The 25926-nt window shown below is 34.1% G+C and overlaps 1 pseudogene; it reads right to left on the bottom strand.

Moving 5' to 3' along the window:
- Window positions 1-5805: 5805 nt before the first annotated feature.
- LOC141514599 (L-lactate dehydrogenase A chain-like) lies at window positions 5806-6910 on the bottom strand (annotated as a pseudogene).
- Between the last annotated feature and the right edge of the window lie 19016 nt (window positions 6911-25926).

Here is a 25926-nt window from a genome sequence, read left to right as displayed (position 1 = left end):
CAAAAGAACACAAGTTCTTAAAAATCAGCATCCTAAAAAAGGTGGCCATGTTATTTATGACATACTTTATAATGATGTTATTGAAGTACTTAACCTAAGACTATTATTGCATAGGAGGAGTATCATTGACTTAAATTTCATATACAAAGTTTGTAATAATCTTGTTGAATGTCTTGCTGCTCTCCTTAACTGTTTCTAATAAATCAAACACAATGACTAATAGTTGATTTGGCCTACTGCTAAAGATTTATGGAATCCTACACCAAAATGAAAAGATGGTTAAAGATAAATCACACAACTGAGGATACTTGGATAAAAGCAAAGAAAATTGCAAGTAAGGAATGCCAATCAAAAAACAATATAGAAATATCTTAAATAACAATTTCTTGTTTTTTTACCAGGTATTATTTAACATTTTGCCACTAATATTTAAAACTTTTTCTTACAATACAATCTAATTTTGTGTTCTTATTAGGGTATTAAATTCATGAAATATTACACTATCTTTTAAAATGTCTTTTTGTATACTTAAAATGTTCATTAGGACAGAGAACCAATTGTTAATTTACTTGAATCTCACCACTGGTTTAAGAAGAACATAAATTAAATGTGTGTTGTTCACATAGGAGGGCAATCTGGATGATAAAGGACCTTGAGTATATGATACATGATGCTTAGATGATAGGTAGCTTGGAATAAAGAAGACTTGAGGGATTCACAAGAGTTGTTTTCAAGAACCTGAGAGGCCATTATGTAAAGAAAAAAAATCTTTTTCCTTTTTTATACCAGAGAGCAGAATGAGCTCCAATGGTTGGAAGTTATAAACAGATAAATTTATGTTGGATTTCAGAAAAACAAAGCAAAACTTTCAAATATTATGAGCTGCAAAAGCAGAATGGATCACCTTGAGAGGTGATAGCATTCCAATCTATGGGATTCTTTAAGCAGAAACTGGATGATCACATATTCAGGGTGCTCAAAATTTCTCAGAGCTCTTTTATTTTCAATTAATTGACTTGCCTAAGGTCACACAGATAGGTAATAATTAAGTGTCTGAGGCTGGATTTGAACTCAGGTCCTCTTGACTCAGGGCTGGTGTTCTTTCCAATGCCACCTAGCTGCCCTGAGCATTCTTTAAAGCTATGAAAATTTCCCTTTATTGACTTAAGCTACTATATCTTCTACATCTTAAAACAGCCTGTAAGTTTCTAGAGGAGACTGCATTTTTATGCAAAAAATCCCCTACAGATCTATATGTTGATGATTCTTAAATCCATCTCTTCCTTCAGTGAGCTTTCATTCTTTCATTTCCAACTATCTATTACACACCTTAATAATATTCTAAGGACATCTTAATCTCAACATGTCCAAAGCAAGACTGATTATCTTGGACCAGATAACTATTGGGACACTTTCCAACTCATTAATTCTTAACTCTTAATCCAGTACTTTTCCAACTAAAACAGAATATCTCCTAATATTTCCTTTAGATTCTAATCTATACTCTGATTAAAAATTGAGACTAATATGATCTCCAAAAGGTAAACCAATTTATTAAAATTGATTATTATGGTTCTTTTTTTCTTTTTTTGTGGACAATGTGGTTAAGGGACTTGCCCAAGGGCACCAACTAGTAAGCATAAATTTCTGAGGTTGGGTTTGAAATCAGGTCCTCCTGACTCAAGGGTCAGAGCTTTATTCATTGCATCACCTAACTGCCCCATGATTCTATTTCTACCAATGACAATTTTTTATTTTCATAGCATTTGATAAAAATTTTACATTTATTATTTCACTTAACTTCAAAAATATTTTGTTAGCTGAGTAGTTCATGGATTTTTATTCTTATTTTATATAGGAGGAAACTAAGACAGAGAGAAATGAAATGATTTTTCCTAGAGTCATACAGGTAGAATTTAGAAGAAATCATGTCCTAAAAGAAAAAAAAGTCAAAAGTTTTCTCTAGTCTAAGAGCAAATTGAATTTCACCAATCTGTTTCTCTTCTTTGAAGAGGATATTAGTACAGAGAAATGATTTATTTCAATATTCCTCATTGAAACTTGAGAGATTTAAGACAAATAAAAAGAAGAGCCATTTTATACATTGCAGAACATATTTTCCATTTGAATCATATAGACTAATATAGATGTCTTCAAGAAATATTTAGCTAAACTTATGGATTGTACTTTAGCGATGTTTTATCAAGAGAACCTAAGGGTATTCTATACTAACCCTTAACATTTTACACAAAATAACTGAGCATAGAAAGGTTAAGTTTCCTACCCAAAAACATACAATAGTAAAAGAAGAACTGGTACTTGAACCAAGGTTCTATGACTTAAAAGCCATTCTTCCAGGTTTTGTCATAGGGCAATACAAGACTATAAAGGAGGAATAGAGGAGTTAGACTAGTCTCTATTCAAATTAAAAGTTTCCTAAACAATCTGATTGATAATAGAATACAAAGGAGTTTTTCTCAAGCAAATAAACCATAATGAAGTTCCCTAATTAACCTATGGAATGATTGACCATTGATTGAATGTCAAATGATTTTTTAAACTATAACTCTTGACACTCAATATAACTATATACAAATGCAAGTTTGCCCCATTTAAGTGAATATATTCTGGAGGAAAAATTGAGTTCTAGAAACAACTTTTCACCTCTCATATGTTCTCTTCCCCAAATTCAATAGCCTATTGCAACAGAAGCAAACATCATTATTCAGTCAGGAAAATTCAGCTGCAAAGTGAATTGTCAAATTGAATTTGTGTAAGGAATTGAATTTGTACATAGTAGTGAAAGTACAGAAACTGGAACTGGGATCCTATTCTAGGTGCCAGACTCTCCTTCTGTCAACAGTGATATGCCACTTGTAAGTCAAATTGATAGAGCATTAGCCATCGACAATTTCTTTAGGTTATTATGTAAAATATCCTGAAGAAAACAAAGGAATGGCCATCATTAAAAAGAGAACAAAATAGCCATGTTAAACTAAATGACTCTAATTTAGTTGAAACATGTTACAGCCCAGGCTGTCATAGATGACATAATTGATAGAGTATTGGACCTGAATTTGAGAAGACCTGAATTCAGATTCTTCATCATATACTTATTCCCTGTTGGGCCCTTGCCAAGTAACTTAACCGCTCAGCTTCTTCATTTGGAAAATGTGTATAATTTCTTAGAGTTATTTAGAGAATTAAATGAAATGATATGCAAAGCATATTTCAAAACAATAATTATCATAATTATAATTATTAAATGACAGTAGGGTCCTATTTAGAATTTAAAAAAATCAGATCATTCAACAATATTTGGTTCTTTAGCTCTGACTTGAGTGATATAAAATAAGTATCCATCTAGGTCACTGTCCTCCTTGCCCTTACAGTTAACAATTCCTTTTTTTACAAATATTCATTTTGTTTTTTTTCTTTCTTGAATCTTATTCCATTTGACCTGTTTACTACTAACTCCTTTCACTTGGATTAGCAATTAATATCTTTATGAACTTGGATAAAGCTATTTTCCTTCTATTTACAGCTGTTTCACCAAATACATTAGCGCTTAAAAAGGGAAAAAAATTCCCCCATCCTGAAAATTGTGAGTTTATTTTTGTCCCTTACTGCAATTGTGGAGAAAATGGTAATGAAAAAAAAATCTCTACAAAGTCCGTGAAGATAATGGCATCAAAAGTGATTGGCCTATAAAAATAGCTTATGACACATGCCAGGATGACTGAAGTCTGGCTTTGTGCCTTCTTGCATTGTTATCCATACAAATAGTTTTAAAAATAGATGCACCAGACAGACACAATGGCCTTTTACAGAAATATAAAATGAGTCCATGAGGGCAACAGAATGCCTATAACCCTTGAGGTCAGAAAAATATTAAGAATAAAACTGCTCAAGGTGCTACTTGATGTGTCAAATTGGTATGGATACATAAACCCAAATTGTTGCTTTAACTGGTGGGCGATGAATTGCTATACATCATGCCAGTCTCTCGTAAGGCAAAGGAAGATAGAGAATTCTGGGGAATTTTTAGGTTTCAATTGGGACATAGCTTTTATTTGTAAATAATAATAATGAAGGTCAGCATATTTTCAGCAGAGCCAACAAAAGGTTGGTCAGGGTGAGGCACTTTTCTAGACCAAGAAAAATTATGAGGTCAAAAGGAGAAACTTGTGACAATGGAGTTTAAAAACTTGTCTGGAAACCACAAACAGGAAGGCAGAGAAATGGCAGCAAGTGAAAGCTTTGTGAGCTCTCAGCACAGAGATGATAGGAAGGTTGGACAACTGGTCAGAAAGAACTACAGAGGCCCCTCTGCTACCACTGGGTACAGCTGGCACTAACTGACAAGTCTATTGCCTAGAGAAAGTGAGAGGATCTCAGCCACAACATCATCCTCAACCAAGGTCTCACAGTCCTATTACATCAATGGGGCAGCCAGTTGTGAGGTCTCCAGTCCTAAGTCAGAAGGGAAATTGAGAGCCCCACAACCCCAGCCCAATAGCCTTGACTATACCTGGCTACTATGGTGCCACAAGATACTTGGGACAGTGCTCCCTGTGACCCAGAAGCAACTTTTAAAAACAAGGGAAAAAACAGAAGGGGAGAGATAATGCAAACAGAAACTCTGAAGTGGTGAATATAAATTTGCCTCAAGTCCCAAAATCCTTCTTAGAAAAGCTCAAAAAGATTTTTAAAAGTCAAAAAAGAATGAAAGAGAGGTATATAAGTGTCATCTTAGAAGAGGAAGAAAATAATTCCTTAAAAATACAATTGGTCAAATGTAAAAAAAAATCCATGAAAGAGAAATTTCTTAAAAATTAGAATTTGTCAAATAGAAAAGGAAATGCAAAAGCTTTATTAAAAGATTAGAATTGGACAAATGACTCTTTGCCCTTATACTTTTCTCTTCTATTTCACTCAATCCTTCCATACCAGTCTTTGTTTCTGACAACCAACACTTTCAATATGCTCTCCCTTCTATCAATCCCTCCTCTCTTTCTTTCCAGTTTCCCCTCATTATTTCCTATATGGCAAGACTACTTTCTGGACTCAACTGAATATTATTCCCTCTTTGAGTCAAATCTGATGAGAATAAGGTTCAAAGAATAGTCTACCTGTCTCCTATCTTTACATCTACTTTTTTAGCTCTTTTGGGCCTCTTTATTTAATGTAATTTGCCCCATTCTTTGTCTCCTGTTTCTAGTTTCCCATTATAATCCTTTTTTTAACTTCTTAATCATTTTTATATCATCTCATCATAGATTTATACTCTTTGTCTATGTATGCTCCATTTATTTTTTTTTCAGTTATTTTGTTGTTTATTCAGTATTGGGTTAGTATGACACTTGTCGAATTGGTTGCATCATTGTCCATACATAGATCTTTATATAATATTGAAATTTACAACTATTGAAATAGTATACATAAGTAGACAAAATCAGGTCCTCTGGAAAGATGATTCATGGGGCCATGCTAAAGAGCTCTAATGGAGGGGAACATAAAATGGATCATGGATCAATAAATTATTGCTACTTTATTGGTATGTATGGTGTTGTGTCCAAGAATGTTATGGACCTTTGGGAAGCTAGCACCTGCAAAATAGGCAGTGACATAACCTGTGGTTCTGCTTGACAGCAACTATGTTTATGACTGTACAAGTCTGATCCAGTATCACTGTGCAAATAACAGGGTTTAACAAACAGTCACATTGTATTCCCCATTTCTAACTTTAGGAAGAGTCTTGAGTCTAGAGTCTAGAGTGTGTATTCTTAAGTTTTATATTTCTGGTGTTCAATTACTAAATCAGAGGAAGGATTTGACCATAGCACGTCATACACAATCCCTTAATCACTGTCATGTTCTCAAGACAGTAAAATGGAAGCACATTTAAAGTTTTAAAATTGCAGCTCCTTCTGGATTCCCGAGTTTCTGCACTCTTCTTTAAATAGGCCTCCTTCTCCAGAGTCAGATTTACCTTTACCACATCAGAAATACTATTCTGCCCCAAGACACAAGGGACACTAAGGAAGACATCTTCATTAATGCCATATAGACCATTAATCATGGTGGAAATTGAATGCACTCTCCTAAGATTTTTCATAATGCTGTCTGCCAGATCTGCCACAGACAAGCCAATGGTCCAAGAAGTATAGCCCTTCAGCTTGATGACTTCATAAGCACTGTCAACCACCTGTCTGTGAACTTGCTTCCAATTTTCTGAATCACTATCAGTTCCCAAAGCAGGATAAAGATTCTTTAGAGATATACCGGCAACATTCACACCACTCCACACAGGAACACTGGAGTCTCCATGTTCTCCAAGAACCCATCCATGACAACTTGAAGAATGGATTCCAAGTCTCTCCTGCATTACGTAATGGAAACGGGCAGAATCTAGATTGCAACTACTTCCAATAACACAATTTTTAGGAAAGCCACTTAGCCTCCAGGCCACATATGTCAAAATATCCACTGGATTGGAAACAATAAGCAGCTTTCAATTAGGGCTGTATTTAACAATATTGGGAATGATGAATTTAAAAATATTCACATTTCGCTGGACCAAGTTAAGATGACTTTCTCCCTCCTGTTGACATGCCCCAGCAGTAACAACAACCAGTTTTCAGTTTGCAGTCATACTGTAGTCTTTGCCAGAAACAATCTTTGGTGTTTGGAGGAAAAGGCTGCCATGTTGGAGATCCATCATCTTTCCCTTTAGCTCATCTTCTATGACATCAACTAGGGCAAGTTCATCAGCCAAGTCCTTCATCAAGATACTGATGGCACATGCCATGCCAATGGCACCAACCCCAACAACAGTGATCTTGTTATGGGGGACTTAGTCTTCCTTTAGGACATTCAAAATCAACTGATCCTTGACAGAAGTTCCCATTTTGGGGTGAATCCAGGCTGGAAGCGAGGTGACTTGTGAGGATGCAGAGGGGTCCCCTGGACGTGAGGCCGCTAGCTGCTCCCAGACTCTGTATACTCCATTTAACAACCTTAATAGAGACACAGTTCCCAAGAGACATCAAGAATCAAGAAAACATAATCAAAAGAATACAAAAGTAGAAGAAAACTATAAATAACTCATTGAAAAAATAACTGGTCTGTACAATAGATCCAGGAGAGATAAAGAATTATTGGAAATGGAATACCATAATCAAAAATAGAGCCTGGACAGCATCTTTCAAGAAATTCTTGAAGCAACTAGGTGGTGCAGTGGATCGAGCACCAGCCCTGGAGTCAGGGGGACTTGAGTTCACATCTGGACTCTGACAATTTATAATTATCAAAATGTATGACCCTGGGCAAGTCACTTAACCCCATTGCTTTAAATAAAGAAAATTTAAAAAAAAAAGAAATTTTTAAGGAAGACTATTTAAATATCCTAGAACCAGAAGGTAAAATAGTCATTGAAAGCCTCTACCAAGCATCTCCTGAAAGAGATCATAAAATGAAAACTCCAAGGAATATCATAGCCAAATTCGAAAATGATCAGGATACTGCAAATAACCAGAAAGAATCTATTCAAATACTAAGGAACCATAGTCAGGATTACACAGGACTTTGCAATTTCAACATTAATGGATAAGAGGACATAGAATATGATGTTTTGGAAGGTAAAGGGATTTGGATTAAAACCAAGAATCAACTACCTATTAAAATTGATCATAATCTTTTAGGAGAAAGATGGACATTCATAGGGGATTTTAAAACTTTTTTGATGAAAAGATAAGCTTAAACAGAAAAATTGATCTTCAAAAATAAAAGTCAAGCAACATAAAAAGATAAACAAGAAAGAAAAACACCATGTTTTTCAATAAGGTTAAACTGTTTGCATTCCTCCTTGAGAAGAACATACTTGAAACTCTTAGGAAATGTATCTCTATTAAGGCTGTTAAATGGAGTATACATAGATAAAGAGTGTAAGGATATGATGAGATGATATAAAAATAATTAGGAAGTTAAAAAAAGGTTTATAATGGGAAATTGGGAATGGGGACAAAGAATGAGGTAAATTACATTAAATAAAGGTTCAAAAAACCCCCATTTAATAGATATAAAGATAGGAGGCAGGTTGACTGTTCTTTGAACCTTGTTCGCATCAGATTTGACTCAAAGAGGGAATAATATGCACATTCAGTTGAGTCCAGAAATTAGTCTTGCAATACCAAAGGTCTGTGAACCAGCCCCAACCCAGCACAAGATTCAAGGGAAAGAAGCCAAAATGAAGAAAGACCAGTGTAAAGGAGGGTTCACTGGATGTTATCTTGAAGACAGTGATCCTAATTAAGAGAGAACTAGAGCCTCAGAGGAGAATTTTATTTGTCTCCAGCCCAGAAAGACTTCTTAAAAGAAATCAGCACGGAGTTTAAAAATCAAATAGAAAAATAGGGAAAAGAAATGCAAGCAAAAATTAAGATCTTACAACAAGAAAACAAATCCTTTGAAAACACATTTGGACAAGGGCAAAAAGAAAATAATTCTTTCAAAACACAATCAGACAAATGGAAAATTCCTTCAAAATTAGAAGTGACCAATTGGAAAAGAAGATGCAAAAGGTAAATGAAGAAAATTCTTCTCTAAAAAATAAGATTGGAATATTTGGAAACTAATGACTTTATGAGACACTAAGAATCTGTTAAACAAAATTAAAAAAAAAAGAAGAAAATGGAAAATACCCTCATCAAGAAAACAACAGACCCGGGAAACAGATCCAGGGAAAAACAATTTAGGAATCATAAGACTTCAAGAAAAACTCAAAGAGAAAAAAAAAAACCTGGACTCCATACTTTGGGATATAGTGAAGGAAACCTGCTCCAATATCCTGGAATCAGAATTCAAAATAGACATCAGAAGAATACATGAATCCCCTCCCGAAAGGGATCCCAAAATGAAAACACTAAGGAATATTGTAGCCAAGTTCCAGAACTATCAGATCAAGGAGAAAATCCTGCAAGCAGCCAGAAAGAAACAATTTATATAGCAAATACCCACAGTAAGGAATGCACAGGACCTGGTTGCCTCAACATTAAGGGATCAAAGGGCCTGGAATTCTAAATTCTGGAGCACAAGGGAGCTTGGAATACACCCAAGAATTCACAATCCAGCAAAATTGAACCTTCTCTTCCAGGGGAATGATGGATATTTAACAAAATAGGAGACTTTCAACTTTTCCTGATGAAAAGACAAGAGCTAAACAGAAAATTTGAACTAAGAATGCAACAAAAAAGTTAGAGAAATAGCAAATTAAAAACCCCCAATTAAAAACACCTTTTCAAACTGGAGACTGAAGAGATACATGCAAAGGTAAAAAAGGGGAAAAGAAAAAAAAAACTGTTATATAGTCAGACAAAACTTCTATATCCCTATTTCGGAGAAAGATTCTCAAAGCTCTTGAGAATTGTAACTCTATTAGAGATAATATACTTAGCCGGAATTAATGGACACCCTTGACTTGCCTGTGACTCTGATAGAATGATTTAAAAATAATATCACTTTAAAAAAGGGAAGACAGTAAAGAGACAGGAAGGAAGGAGATTGATTGGTGTAAATTATACCACATGGAGAGATATAGAAGACCTATTGCTATAAAGGGGAAGGAGGGTAGAGGTGAGAACCACTTGAATCTTACTCATCAGAATTGGTTTAAAGAGGGATTAACACTTAGTTGAATTAAGAAACTTATTTTACCTTTTAAGTTTTAAGAGGGGGGGGAAGAGGAACTGGCAGAAGGAACTGAAGGAAGAAGGGGCATTGGCAAAGGGGAAAGAAGGGGAAGAGGGTTGGATGGAAGGGGGCAAACACACTGAAAGAGATGGCAATCAGAAGCAAAATACTAGGGAATATGGATAAGGGGGAAAAGGGGGGAGATGAAAACAGATGGAAGGTAGTCTGGAGGGCAATAAAGAGTTAGTCATTATAACTTTGAACACGAATGGGATGAAATCTCCCATAAAACATAAATGAATAGCAGAGTGGATTAAAAACTAGAATCCTACAATATGCTGCTTAAAAGAAACTCATTTGAAACAGAGAGATACTTATAGTGTAAAGGTAAAAGCTTCAAGTAGAATATATATATTATTATTTGGCTGAAGTGAAAAAGGCAGGAGTAACATTCCTTATCTTAGACAAAACAGCTGTACAATAGCTCTCATTAAAAGACATAAGGAAGGAATCTATATCCTCCTAAATTGTATCATAGACAATGAAGCAATTTTGGTACTAAATATGTATGCACCAAATAGTATAGCATCCAAATTCTTAGAGAAGAAGCTAAATGAGTTATAGGAAGACATAGGTAGCAAGGCCCTATGGGTGGGAGTTCTCCATCTCCCTCTCTCAGAATTAGATAAATCTAATCATAAAATAAACAAGAAGGAACTTAAGGAGATAAATAGAATGTAAAAAAACTTGAACATGAGAGAACTTTGGAGAAAATTGAATGGGGATAGAAAGGAAATACTTTTTTTTTTTCTTCAGTGCATGGCACCTACACAAAAATTGACCATGTACTTGGGCATAAAACCTTTATAATCAAATGCAGAAAGGCAGAAATATTGAATGCATCTTTTTTTCTGACCATGATGCAATGAAAATCACTGGCAGTAATGGACCTTGGAGAGAAATAAATCTAAAACTAATTGGAAACTAAATAACCTCATTTTAAAGAACGAGTGGATCAAGCATCAAATTATAAAAAGTATTAGTGATTTCATCCAAGGCAATGACAAAAATACAACAATATTATGGGATACAGCCAAGGCAGTTATTAAGGGATATATTATATCTACATATGTTTACATAAATAAAATAGAGAAAAAAAGGAGTTCAATGAACTGAGAATACAACAAAAAAGTTAAAGAAAGAACAAATTGAAAATCCCCAATTAAATATCAAATGAGAAATTCTAAAAATTAAAAGAGAAACTAATAAAATTGAAAGCAAGAAAAATATTGAATAAATAAAACCAGGAGTTGGTTTTATGAAAAAAAAAACCATGAAACATAAATCTTCGGTTAATTTGCTTAAAAATTAGAAAGAAGAAAACCAAATTACAATTAGCTAAAATGAAAAAGGTGAACACAGTACCAATAAGCAGGAAAGTAAAGTGATAATTCAGAATTGTTTTGCCCAACTGTATGCCAATAAATTTGATAATCTAAGTGATATGGATATTTGCAAAAATATAAATTGTTCAGATTAAATGAAGTGGATAAGTGGATATTATCTAAATAATGCTATCACAATAAAAGAATTTCACCAAGCCATCAAAAAACTCTCTAAGAAAAAATCTCCAGGGCCAGATGGATTCACAAGTAAATTCCAAAAAAAATTTTTAAGGAACAATTGACTCCAATTCTAAATAAAATTTTTGAAGAAATAGGTAAAGATGGAGCTCTGCCTATTTCCTACTATAACACCAATATGGTGCTGATAACCTAAACCAGAAAGAGTCAAAACATAGAAAGAAAATTATAGACAAATTTCCCCTAATGAATGTGGATGCAAACATCTTTAATAAAATATTAGCAAAGTGATTCTAGCAAGTTATCACTAGGATAATACCCTATGATCAAGGAGGATTTATTCTAGGAATGCAGGATTCGTTCAATATAAGGAAAACTAGCATAATTGACTATATCAATAACAAACCTAACAGAAATCATATGATTATCTCAATAGGTGCTGAAAAAGCTTTTGACAAAATACAGTACCCATTCCTACTAAAAGCTCTCGAGAATTTAGGCATAAATGGATTGTCCCTTAAAATAATAAGAAGTACCTATCTGAAACCATCAAAAAAGTATTTTATGCAATTGGGCAAAGCTAGAAGCATTCCCAATAAGATTAGGGGTGAAACAAGGATACCCTTTATTAGCACTACTGTTCCATATAATATTAGATAAGTTAGCTTCAGCAATAACAGAAGAAAAAGAAATTGGTGGAATTAGATATGGGAAGGATAAAACAAAACTCTCACTCTTTTTTTTTTGTTTGTTTGTTTTGTTTGGCAAGGCAAATAGGGTTAAGTGTCTTGCCCAAGGCCACACAGCTAGGTAATTATTAAGTGTCTGAGACCGGATTTGAACCCAGGTACTCCTGACTCCAAGGATGGTGCTTTATCCACTACACCACCTAGCCGCCCCAAAAACTCTCACTCTTAACAGATGACATTATTGTTTATCTACAGAACCCTAAAAATAGTCTAGAACAAACTATTGGAGACTTAGCAATTTTAGCAAAGGCTCAGTATATAAAATAAACTAATATGAATCCTCAGCATTTCTCTACATTACCAACAAGATACAGCAGAAAGATTTATAAAAAGAAATTTCATTTAAATTAGCATCAGACAACATAAAATACTTTGGAAATCCACCTGCCAAGTCAGACTCAGAAACTATGAAAACAACTATAAAACACTTTTCACACAAATAAATCAGATCTAAATAACTGGGCAAATATTAACTGCTCATGGATAGGCCAAGCTAATATAATAAAATGACAATTTTATCAAAATTAAATTATTTATTTAGTGCCATGCCAATCAAACTTCAAAAAATTATTTTAATAAGCTAGAAACATTGTAACTAAATTCATATAGAGAAAAAAGTAAAACACATTAAGGAATTTAATGAAAAAAATTTTAAAAAGGTGATTTAGCCTTATCAGATCTAAAATTATATTATAAAGCATCGGTTATCAAAACTTTCTGGGACTGGTTAAGAAAAAGAGTGGTGGTTCAATGGGACAGACTAGGTGCAAAAGAAACAGCAGGAAATAATAATAGTAATTTGCTGTTTGATAAATTCAAAGAGTCCAAATTCTTGGATAAGAACTCACTTTTCCATAAAAACTGCTGAGAAAACTAAAAGATGGTTTGGCAGAAACTGAGATTAGACCTAGATCTCATACCCTATACCAAGATAAAAGTCACAATGGGTGTAAGATTTAGACATTAAAGACAGTATTAAAAGCAAATTAGGAGAACAAGGAATTGTTTCCCTGTCTCATCTATGGAAAGGGGAGCACTTTATGATTGAGAAAGAGATAGAGAACATTATAAAAAACACATAAGATAATTTTGAATACATTAAATAGCTTTTACACAAAAAAGCCTAATATAACCAAGATGAAAAATAATGTCAAAAATTGGGAAGTAATTTTTACAATTAGTGTTTCTGACAAAGGTCTCATTTCTAAAATATATAAAAACTGAGTAAAATTTATAAAACAAAACGAGTCATTCCCAAATTGACAAGTGATCAAAGGATATGCAAAGACAATTCTCAGATGAGGAAATCAGAGCTGTATATAATCATATGAAAAATTGTTTTAAGTCACTACTGATTAGAGAAATGTAAATTTTTTTGCCAGCTAATAATAATAATTATAATATATCAATGCCAGGAAAAATTTCCATGATGAACAGTTCTATTACATCAAAGTATTATAATTAAAGAGGTATTTTTCTCATAAACATACCATCACATTATCAAATTAACTTTTATAAGATAAAACATTAGGGACAAAAATAAAAATAATGGAACACACAGCTGTCAAAAACAGAAACACCCACAAAATAGCACTAAGAAGTTTCAACAATGTTCCCCACATAATTTCTTTAGAAGGGACTTAAAAACAAGTGGGGTAGGAGGAGTTAAAGGGTAGATGATGATAATGTGAAAGGAAGCTTGGAATTATATTTATTTGTCTTTTGTACAATGTAACTCTTATATTTATGACCAAGGGGCAATAAAAATATACATTCCTTTTTATTCAGGAATACCACTACTGGTCCGTAACCTGAAAAGATCCTAAGAAAGGGTAAAACCCCCACATATATAAAATATCTTTAGCAACTCTATTCATAGTGGCAAAGAATTGGAAAGGGAAGGGATGCCCAATCAATTGGGGACGGACTGTCTAAATAAAGTGTGGTATATGATGGAACACTATTCTATTAGAAATCAGAAGAGATTGGATTTCAGAAAAGCCTGGAAAGACATTCATGACCTGATGATGAATGAGATGAGTAGAATCAAAAGAACATTGTACACTCTAACAACAACATATGATGATGAATCTTGATGTACTTACTCACTCCATCAGTGCAACAAAGAGGGACAATCTTAGCAGAACTGTGATGGAGAATACCATCTATATCCAAAGAAGTAACTGTGGAATTTAAATGAAGACCCAAGACTATTATCTTCACTTTAAAAAAAATCATTTGATATATTACATAATTTTTCTATCTCTAATATTTTCTTACTTCCTTAAGGATATTTTTTTCTCTCAACACATTCAATTTTGATATATGCATTTCATGGAAACAAATGTAAAGATTATCAGACTGCATTCTGTTGAGGGAGGGAAGAGTGGGAGGAGGAAATTGTAAAATTCAAAGTTTTGCAAAAATGATTGGTAGAAATTATTATTGTATATAATTGGAAAACAAAATTTTCAAATTTTAAAAGAAAGTGTAACAAGGGTATTAATGAAAAGAAATGGAAAGGAAGGTGACCTAGCTATACCACATATGAAATTATAATATAAAGCAGCAGTCATCAAAACTTCATGGTATTGGTGAAAAAAGAGTAAGTGGATTAGAACAGATATAAAAGTTACCACAATAGATTTCTCGAAGCCAAAGACATTAACTTCTGGGATAAGAATTCACTATTTAAAAAAGATCAAAATGCTGGAATAACTGGGGCATAGTATTCCAGAAACTTGGCAGAAACCCACATCATACACCCCATACCAAAATAACATCAAAATAACATCAAAAGGGTTATAGTATTTAGACACCAAGAGCAATACCATAGACTGATTAACAGATCAAGAAATACTCTGTCAGATGTATGGAAAGGGAAGAAATTTATGACCAAGTATGAAGAAGAATACATTATAAATTGCAAACTGGATGATTCTGATCATATTAAATTGCAAAAGGTTTATGCTAATAAAATTAATACACCCAAGAGGAAAAGGAAAACAGAAAGCTGGAAAATCAATTTTCCCAGCTAGGGTTCCTGAGAAATATATCATTTCTAAAATATGTAGAAAATTGAATCAAATTTATATGATTGCAAGTCATTCTTAAATTTATAAATGGTCAAAGAACATGAATAGGCAGTTTTCAAATGAAGAAACCAATATAATATATATATATATATATGTATATATATATAGCTATATTTATTTATTTTTCATAAAATCATTAGTGATTAGAGAAATACAAATTAAAACAACTATGTGGTACTAATTCATACTTAGCCAATTCGCTAAGATGACTAAAAAGTAAATGATCAATGTTGGAATGGTTGAGGGAAAATTGGGACATTAATGCACTGGTTGTGAACTAATCCAACCATTCTAGAGAGCAATACGGGACTATTCCCATAAAGTAATAGAACTGATCATACCCTTTGATCCAGCAATACCAATGTAAAGTCTATAGCTAAAAGAAATCATAAAAATGGAAAAAGTTCCATGCATTTTAGAATATTTATAGTGGTTCTTTCTGCAATGGCAATGAATTGGAAATTGATGAAATGTACATAAATAGGAAAATGACTGGGCAAGTTATAGTATAGGAATGTTGTGGAGTACTGTTGCTTTGTAAGAAATCATGAATGGTTGGACTTTAGAGGATCCTGAAAAGAATTACATGTGCTGAGGGACAGAAGCAGAACCAAGAGAAAATTGTATACATTAACAACAACATTGTGAGTTGAGCAAGAGAGATCTAGGACAACCCTAGGAAACCATTTATGGGCAACACTATTCACAACAAAACAAAATAAAAATAAGCAACCATAAAATCTTAAAGGATCTTGTGTTTCCTTTTTTAAACTTCTCATGTTTTTCCTTCCTATTCCATTGTTTTCTTTCTTTTCTTTAGTCTTAATTCATCATCTACAAAATGACAAATATGTTAAACATGTTAGACACAAATGAATATATACAACTTTTACTAGACTGTTTGCCACTGAGAAGAGGGTGTTGGGAAGGGAGAATGGTAGAAAAGTGTGTAACATAGATATTCAAATGGATACATGAAGAAAAACTTTCATGGCATGTAATTGGAAAAATAACATTAAAATAAAACACTATTATAAAGCAGCAATCAACAAAATTATTGTCACTGACTAAGAAATATAGTGGCAAATCAATGAAATATGGTAGGTATAGAAGATACGATAGCAAATAAATAGAATAATCTATGATCTGATAAATCAGACTCCGGCTTCTGAGCCAAGAACTCATTATCTCATAAGAACTATTGGAAAAACTAAAAAATAGTACGACAGAAGCCAAGTATAGACCAATTTCTCACACTTTATACCAAGATAAGATCAAAATTGTTCTTTGTTCCTTTTTTCCAAATGACTATAGATAACTTTGATTATTTCATCCAAAAACAGTTCATTTCTATTGATCATAAGTCAATTGTGAAATGGCTCCTATTAAAAAAAAATGATTCAGTTCCCTATGTTTGAGAAATGAGATCATTATCAGTGAAACTTACAAAAATGTAAAACCTTATGAGAAATAAAAGAAAGAGAAAAACACGTGTTTCAGTCGGTGTTCTGATACCATCAGCTCTGTCTTGGCTGAATCACATTCTTTATCATAAATCCATCATAGAAGTTACTTCCAGATTTTTCCATAATTGCTGTTGCTGATTGTAATTCCCTCCATCGATCCCTCCCCACTACAATCTATTATTTTCTCTATCTCTTTTCACTCTGTTCCTCTTCAAAAATGTGCTATGGGGCAGCCGATCCTGGGGACAAGAGGTCTCAAGCCCACATCCCACCCCAGAGACCCAGTAACCACTGGCCCCTTGGTCCCAGACAGGCCAACCAATCCCAGAACCTTGCAAAAAGTAAAAAAGAAAATGTTTTATATCTGACTATCCTCTCCTCTATTTCCTATATACCCTCTCCCCTCTCCCTGTTCCCCTTCTCTCTTTTTTCTTCTAGATTTCAATACCCTAAAGAGTGTGCATGCTGTTTCCTCTATGAACCATTTCCAATGAGAATGAAGGTTCCTTCATTCCCCTCACCTTCCCTGCTTCGATACCATTGCAAAAGCTACATGAAATATCTTTTATATGCAATAACTAAGCCTATTCTACCTCTCTTTTCTCTTACTCCCAGTACATTTCCCTTTCACCCATTGACTCCATTTTTACAAAAATTAATCTTCCAATTCAGCTCTCTCCTGTGCCTCACCTATAAAAGCTCCTTCAACCTGCTCTATTGAATGAGAAGGTTTATGTGAATAATATCAGTATCATCTTTCCATGCAGGAATACACGCAGTTCATCATCAAGTCCCACATAATTTCTCCTTCTCATTGTCCCTCTCTGTGCTTCATTGAGTCCTTTACTTGAAGAACAAATTTTCTGTCCAGCTCTGGCTGTTTCAACAGGAACATTTGAAATTCCCCTGTTTCATTGAAAGTCCATCTTTTTCCTAGGTAGAAGATGTTCAGTTTTGCTGGGCAGTTGCTTCTCCATTGCATTCCAAGTTCTTTTGCCTTCTGGAATATTATATTCCAAGCCCCATGAGTCCTTAATCTTGCTTGGATCTTGCTAAATCATGTGTGATCCTGACTGTAGCTTCACAATATTTGAATTGTCCTTCTGGCTGCTTGTAATATTTTCTCTTTGTCTTGGGAGTTCTGGAACTTGGCTATAATATTTCTGGGGGTTGTTTTTTTGGACCTCTCAGTAGGAAATCAATGGATTCTTTCAATTTCTATTTTATCCTCTGCTTCTAGGATATCAGGGCAATATTCCTGTAGAATTTCTTTAAAAAGGAGGTCAAGGCTATTTTCCTGATCATGACTTTCAAATAGCCCAATAATTTTAAACTAAATTTCCTGAATCTGTTTTTTTCCAGATCAGTCATTTTTTTTTTGATGAGATAGTTCACATTTTCTTCTAATTTTTCATTCTTTTGGTGTTGAATTATTTTCTTTATTTCTCTCAAAGTCATCAGCTTCCTTTAGCTCTATTCTACATCTGAAGGATTTATTTTTCTCAGAGAGTTTTCTTATCTCCTTTTCCATCTGATCAATTCTGCTTTAAAAAGCATTCTTCTCTTTGGGAACTTTTTTTAAACTATTTTATCAATTTGACCTAAGCTGGTTTTTAATATGTCATTTTCTTCAGAATTTTTCTTTTTGACCTCCTTGACTAAGCTGCTGACTTCATGTTTTTCCTGCATCTGTGTCATTTCTTTTTCCAAGTTTTCTTCTATCTCCATTACTTGATTTTCAGATTCTTTTTTTCAGCTCTGTCATAGTGTGAGCCCAACTTCTATAATTTTTGGAGTCTCTGGATGCAGAAGCTTGGACTTTCTTATCTTCAGATTGAATATTCTGATCCTCCATGGGACCAAAGTAATTGTGTATGGTCAGATTCCTTTTTTTCTGTTTACTCATTTTCCCCAATCTGTGCCTGGTTTTGGGGTGCTTCCTCAGCTTTTGAGCATTATTGGGAAACTCCTGCAATGGCCTCAGTATGTGAAGCTCTGACTGCTCTCCTGGTCTATTGAATGATCACAAGCTCACCCCTCTAGGGCCCCAGACTGTGACCAGTGTCTGAATTGCTCAAAACACCAGAGTTCTGTCCCAGGCACAATGGACAGACCTCGGCAGTCTTCCTCCACTGCCATACCTTCAGTGGAGTGAGTGCTCAGTGAGCAGCTGCTGGGTGGCTGCTGCTGAAAGACTCCATGGGTCTGCTTCCATTTCCTGGGATCTGGACTGTGCTGAGGGCCACGGCCACAATGAGGAGGACCATGCTGGTCTGGGCTTCAGCTTGATCTGGTAGGGGTCTCCCTGCTGTTCTTCCAAGTTGTGCCTGGTGCTCCTTGGGATGCAGATCAATAAACTGCCTCTATTCCTGGGATCTACCAGGTACCCTGGAGCTGTTCCCAAAAGGTTGAAGTTTCTTAACTCCGGTGCTGCTGCCCCTCCAACTCCATAGAATAGAGCATTCCCACTATTTTCCACATTACTTTGGGCTAGAGGATTTCCTCACTGGATCTTTCTGTGGGTTCTGTCTCAAAAAAATTTAGTTAGAGTAACAGTTTTAAGTTTTTTGAAATATTTTGGAAAAAACACCTAAGAGAGGCTATACTTCTGCCAACATCTTGCCTCTACCTGTCTCCAAATGTATTTTCTCCATTTTTTCCCTATCCATTTTTATGTTCTCTCCTTTTACCCTGTCCCTCCTCAAAAGTGTTTGATTCTGTCTGTTACGTTCTAACTTGCTGAAAAATTATTTATCCTCTCCTTTAATGGCTTCTGCCATTCTGGGAATTGTATCATGCCATTATTTATATATGTTCTAAGAGGTTTTGGGAAGAGATCAGATGATGTATTGCCTTTTCTCTGCCATCTTGATTCTGCCCTACATCACTTTCTTAAAAGTCTAGATAATCAACAATAAATCAAGTTCTAATTTGTAGCATTTTATAATTTCTGACATTATATTTTTTTGCATTGGTTTTAATTTTATTTTATTTCTCCAGTTATTTGCCATCTTCAACTACATTTTCATTTATTTACAAGCTTATGAGTTCCGTATATCTTTATCACCTTTCTTTTCCTTCCCCTTCCCTTCCCCATAGTGGTGAAAAAACTGGCAAAAGTTGTATATGACATGATAATTCTTATAATGAAAATTTTGAAATCTGCTCAATTCAGGTGGAGCTAGTTCAAATTTACACAGCCTGCTTTTGTATTATATGTCAATTCAATGAATATTCCATTGCTATTTTTGTTCTATCATTTGTTCCCAAAGAAGACCACAACATTAGGGAAGTGATGGCATGAATGCAAGTAAATTGAATTAAGTGATGGGGGCACAAGGCAAGGACATCAACCATATTTCTCCTCCTGAGCATCTGGGTCCAATACCCAGAAATGGATTTGCATAACTGGATATGACTCTGGATGCAGTGAGAGTCCTTGATTTTTAAAGATGTTAACTAGCATAGGAAAAACCCACCCACTTCTACCAGAGAACTTTTGTCACATTGACCGATCTATTAATAACTACTTTTTCAGGCTGATCATCCTAATTTTGAATCCATATAATTGCATTTCTATAAAAAATGAGATATTTCCAAAAGCTGTTAAAATCTAGCAATTTGAGTGAATTAGATATAAAATAAACCCTTCACCCACCAGTTTAGTAACCTTGTAAAGCACTACATATATCTCCTTTATTCCCCCCCAACCCCCAATCCCAAGGTTTTAGATCAATCTGGAAGATATGCTGGCTTTTTGTAGTCTAAGTCCTTCATTTAAAAGATGTTGAAGCTAACCAAGTTATGTGAAATGAATTTCCAAATGTCATACAAGAATTAGAAGTATAATTTGCCTAGACCTCTCTTTTAATTTGTTATAATTTCCAAGTTTTCAAAAGTAGCCAAACAGTTCAGCAATTTTCTACCTTTAAATCTTGTTAAAACTTCATATTTGCAGGCATGATTAACAATGATAAGCTTCAGAATTCCTACATCATCTTCCCCACAGAATTATCTTTTCAACTCTGGTGCCCTCTATATCAAACACACAGAGATTACTTAATCCAGCCTTCTCACTTTCCCTCTGCCTATCATTCTTCAGTTACTTTACTTCTACATAGAGGAGTCAAGGTTTGGATTCCTGCAGTTCTGAATTTCCACTTTCTCTTCAAATGACAGGAAGAAGGCGGGTTGAAGATATATAGTTCTTAAGTCTTTTATTGGTTGACCATATCAGAATCATGAGTAAAACACAATTTTGGGAAAATGGTATTTTCCTCCCAATTCCTTTACCTGTTTGTATAAATATATAAACTCTGTCTTCCTCTGCCCTTAAAACAGAACAGTTCACATATTTCTTTGACATGACTTGTATTTAGGAGAATTTGAGAGTATGGAGTTGAGTGCAAATGTTTTGTCATCAATTATTTTATTAAAATGACAAAAATTATATATAACTATTTATTCATTCAAACATACTTGATCTTGTATGGACATGAATTGATTAGATTATGGCAAGGTTATATAATTTGGATTGAGTAAATATAACAGATTTAAACATGAAGTGGTATCTTCTGCAGATTTGATCTCAGAGTATGCTCTATTTGAATGACACCACATTGTCCATACTTCCTTAGAATAGCAATAGTATGGTGACAACCCAGAGAGAAATGAAGCTGGAAGATAGGTCACACATTGTCTAAGAACCATAGACAACTTGTAACTTTCTCAGTGAAGTGAAGGTAGCATGTGAGTTTAGTGAAGCAGGCAGTATAGTTCTGGTACTCTTTGGTCTTATGTAGATTTTCAAATAGGTTTGGTTGTCCCAGGGATGCCCAAGAAGTTATTCACAATGTGTTCACAAATAATACAGGAATGTAATCTATCTATGAATCCTTTTACATTAACACAAAAGCTGCCTACTGATTACTCAGTTGGGATAGGAACATATTCAACTTTCTTTACTCACCCTTTTCCCTAAACAGAATTTTATACTCTTTAGAAACTCCCCATTAATAATGGGGACAATGCATTTGACCTCCCTAAGAAAGATTAATAAACTTAGTCTCTGAGAATGACTGTTTATTAGAAACTTTGTTTTTAATTTGGAATATTTACAAAGTATAATATTATTAATTCCCCTATATCATGAAAAATTTGACTTTCTTCCACTAAAAAGTTGTTCCTTATTATGACCCCTGACCAGCAGTTCTGGGCAAGTAGAAAGTTCTTTAAGGATGTCAGAGAATGCATGACTTTCTGTCTCCCAGCTTTGTTCTCTCTGGTAGGCACATCATACTACTACTTTCATGAGGTATAGTTACTATATTACCATTAGGAATTTTTTTCCAGAAATATTCCAATCTCTGATCCCAAAAAAAAAAAAAAAACTTCCCTGGTTATTCTGCCACAAAAAGCATCATCCTAATTCTCTTTTTTTCACAAGCAAACTTAAAATCAATAGTACATACTTAGTATCTGTACTCTCCTTGCTATTCAAACACATAACTTGAGGGAGATGAGGGATTATAAAGGAGTGTTTTTTACCAGGTACACTGGTTTATGTATTTATTTCTAGAGTGTGTGTATATGTATGCATGCATGCATGTGTGTGTATATGCATGTGTGGATTTGTGTGTATGTATGTATGTGTGTATGTATATATGTGTGTTTGTGTGTATGTCTGTACTGCTATTTCTGAAGAGGTGCTCAGGATATGCCCAGGGAAGCTAGAGGGACAAGGGGGACATGGTTTGTACAGAAATGATTTGTACAAGTTATCCAATGACTTTCTTATTGTCCTATCCAATAGTGTAGTTTAGTGTGATTTAGAAGGGATTGATATATAGTAAGAAGTTCAGATGCCAGGGTAGATATTTATTCATTCTTCATTAGCCCATTTAGAATTTTCTTGTAAAGGCACTGCATTTTCCTTATCTAGCACATCTTTATAGATGAAGATCTTAAGCAAATATGGTTAAGTGACTTGCCTATGGTCCACAGCTGGTAAGTGTCTGAAACTGGGTTAGAACTCTTGCAGATGAGCCTTCTTGATTTCAAGTCTAGCATTCTTTCCTCAATACCACATAAAGACAACGTTGACTTCCTAACTTTATAGAACTTATATTCTGTCAGGAAGGACACAGCACATACAAGCAGTATATACTTACTCTAATTCAGGATAAAAATATTATATATATATATATATATATATCTATATCTTCATTACCTATTTAACATATATACACATAAAAGGGAATATGTATATATGCATGTGAATATATGTATATTGCAGTTTTAAAGGATAACTTATTAAAACTTAAAACTGCACTAAGACATGACTCTTGCACAAAAAGTTCATCAGTATCTTAGTATGAAAGGGTAGGTGGACAGGAAGTACAAAGAGAACTTCAATATTCTGAGGCATTTCAGATTATCCATTATTATTATTATGTCTAAATATAGAAATGGAGATGAAAAGGAATGAGAAATATTATTTCCTGGAATTTATAACTTTCTCAGAGAAATAAAATGGGTTTATTTGGTAAAATATTTTTTAAAATAGTCAATCCAGAATTAACTAAATGAATGTCATAAGATTATAGAGTTAGAGATGAGATATAAAAGATAACTAGGGGGGGGGGAGAGAGAGAGAGAGAGAGAGAGAGAGAGAGAGAGAGAGAGAGAGAGAGAGAGAGAGAGAGAGAGACATCTAGTTCAAATACCTCATATTGAAGATGAGGAAACTGAGATCAAGAATGAGAATATGATTTATACAACATCATAGAGCTAATCTGTGGTTTACTGAGATAAGAATGAAGCTCTCCTGCCTTCTTGTTTTTCAGTACTACTCCTCAACAATGACTAAAAGAGAAAGATCCCTGTGGTTGTCATAGATCAATCTATTTCCTTTACCTTTACGGAGATGGACAATGGAGGCTATGAGAAGGGAAGAATTGAAGAAGCTCAAAGGAAGCATGTCATACATAAGTTTAGAGTACTTACCCCCGGTGTTCACATGGATTATTTGTGCCCAACTTTTGATAGAGCATTCCGAGCACATATTGATCTGATAAGCCACAGTTGGACAAACTGTAATTTGTCTCAAAGTGATATCATTTTTGTCTTCTTTGATAGTGAAGGACAAGAACCAACCAACCAATTGTTTCTCATAGATACATTTTCATCATATAATTGGATTACTTATTTTGAAGATTCAAAATAGGAGAGTGTAATAAGTAATAAGTTGTTCACTTGAATGAATATGAGGTCTGCAACTCCTCTACCATCTATTAGTTATTTAATTTCTCCAAAGAGAAAAAAGAGTAAAGAATTCACTGAAAGCTGACAGAAGTATTGGTCCATTGTGAGCCAAGAAAGATGACTCAATGAATCGGCTCCTTCTGAAGAAACAGGAAGTATGTAGGAAGTTGGAGGCAGGGAAAGAGTCCTAAAGTTGATGCTGACCTCAAGGACCCTGAGGACAGGAAGTTATTTCATAACAAATGAATATTTTTTATTTTTGTTGAAAATGTCTGTGTCACCTGGAAGTGGTAATATACAAACCAATTCTCAGCCCTGAGCACCATGGGAACATAACAAAAAAGAAAGTTGATCTCTGAATGATGAATAAAATTTAAAAAAGAGAATAAGAATTGCTAGGTCATGTAGTTAGAGTTAGATGGGCCTTTGAAATAATTTAGCCTAGCTTCATTTTATTATGAAGAAACTGTGGGGGCAGCTGCTGGGCACAGTGAATAGAGCACAGGAGGACAGAGCTCAAATCCAGTCTCAACCACTTAATAATTACGTAGCTGTGAGACCCTGAGCAAAACCACTTAACCCCATTGCCTTACAAAACCCCCCCAAAAAAAACTGGTCTAAAGAAGTAGTGATTTGTCAAAAGTTTGAATGCTGTCTCAAAAATTCAATTCACCTATCACTGCTCCATACTTACACCTCAGATTGCTTTAGGCTAGCATTATTTATGAAATACATTATTTTTTATTTGTATTATAAAAATGAACATTTAATATTAAAAAGAGCAAAGTACTATATATCAAATGATAGCATCTTTTTAACACAGGTTGTTTATGTATATAATTAGCAAAGTAATAATAGAACTGTCTTGCCTGCTTTTGTTTTCTTCTGAATGCGTAATTCTGTATAACTTGAAAAATACTTAATTTTTGTTCTTTTCTTTTTTCACATCATCATCATTATCAACCAACTTATCCTATTCCTACCCAAACTGAAACCCTTTCTTGTAGCCAATATTGTCAATTAGAACTACTTTTTCATAAATCTCTTTTCTTTCTGAAACATAAATATAGGTTATCTTTCTGTCAATATAGGGAAAGTATGCTTAAATCCATCTTAAGAACTCATTACTCATTTTTACATTACTCAGAGCTCTGAAGTCTTAAAAAGTTGTTTTCCTTTATTTTATTGTGGTCATTATGTAAATTATTCTTTTTTTTTCTGCTTACTTTATATCAGTTCATTTAGTTCTTTATGTCTGTCATTTAGTGAAATTAATAATAATAATAATTAACATTTATATAGTACTTACTATATGAAAGACACTTTGCTGAATAACTTTACAATTATCTCATTTGATCCTCATAACCACCATTGGAACAAGGAGAAATTTTATCCCCTTTTGCAGATGAGGAAACTGAAGTAAACAGAGCTTTTCAGAGTCAAACAACTAATGTGTCTAATTTGACTTCAGATGTCCCATAATATTCCAGTAATTCATTTCCAATTTGTTCAACTTTTCTCTGATTGATGCAACTTACTTTACTTCTAGTTTTTTACTACAAAAAATTATCCTTTTTTATATATTTTTGTAAATTAATCAATCCTTCCATGCTGTCTTTGATTATTCTACATTACTCATCAAGAAGTATTGGTATTGGGTCAATTGATTTGTATATGATAGCGACTTTTATTTGTGCATATGTGAAAATGTGTGTTTATGTGTGTGTGTGTGTGTGTGTGTGTGTTTGTGTATGTATATATGGGTGTGCGTGTGTGTGGGTGGGTATAGGGCTCCAAATTGCTTTCTAGAATGGAAAACCTCCTCAACCATTTGTCACTCTTCTACCTTCTCACAGTTATTCCATTAATTCCACTTTTTATGATATTTGCAAATTTCTGGGTACCAGTTGGAATTTGAGAGATGTTTTAATTTAGGTTTCTCTTTATCAGTCATTTGAAGCATTTTTCATTTGAGACACATGCCCTGGTTTGGAACTGAACTGATCCACCCAGTCTGAAAAGCAATTTGGAACTATGACTAAAGGGCTGTAAGTCTTTGCACAACCAGTGATATCAGTAT

Source organism: Macrotis lagotis, chromosome 1, assembly GCF_037893015.1.
Source record: "Macrotis lagotis isolate mMagLag1 chromosome 1, bilby.v1.9.chrom.fasta, whole genome shotgun sequence".
Classification (NCBI taxonomy): Eukaryota; Metazoa; Chordata; class Mammalia; order Peramelemorphia; family Peramelidae; genus Macrotis; species Macrotis lagotis.
This window is presented reverse-complemented; position numbering and strand designations above follow the sequence as displayed.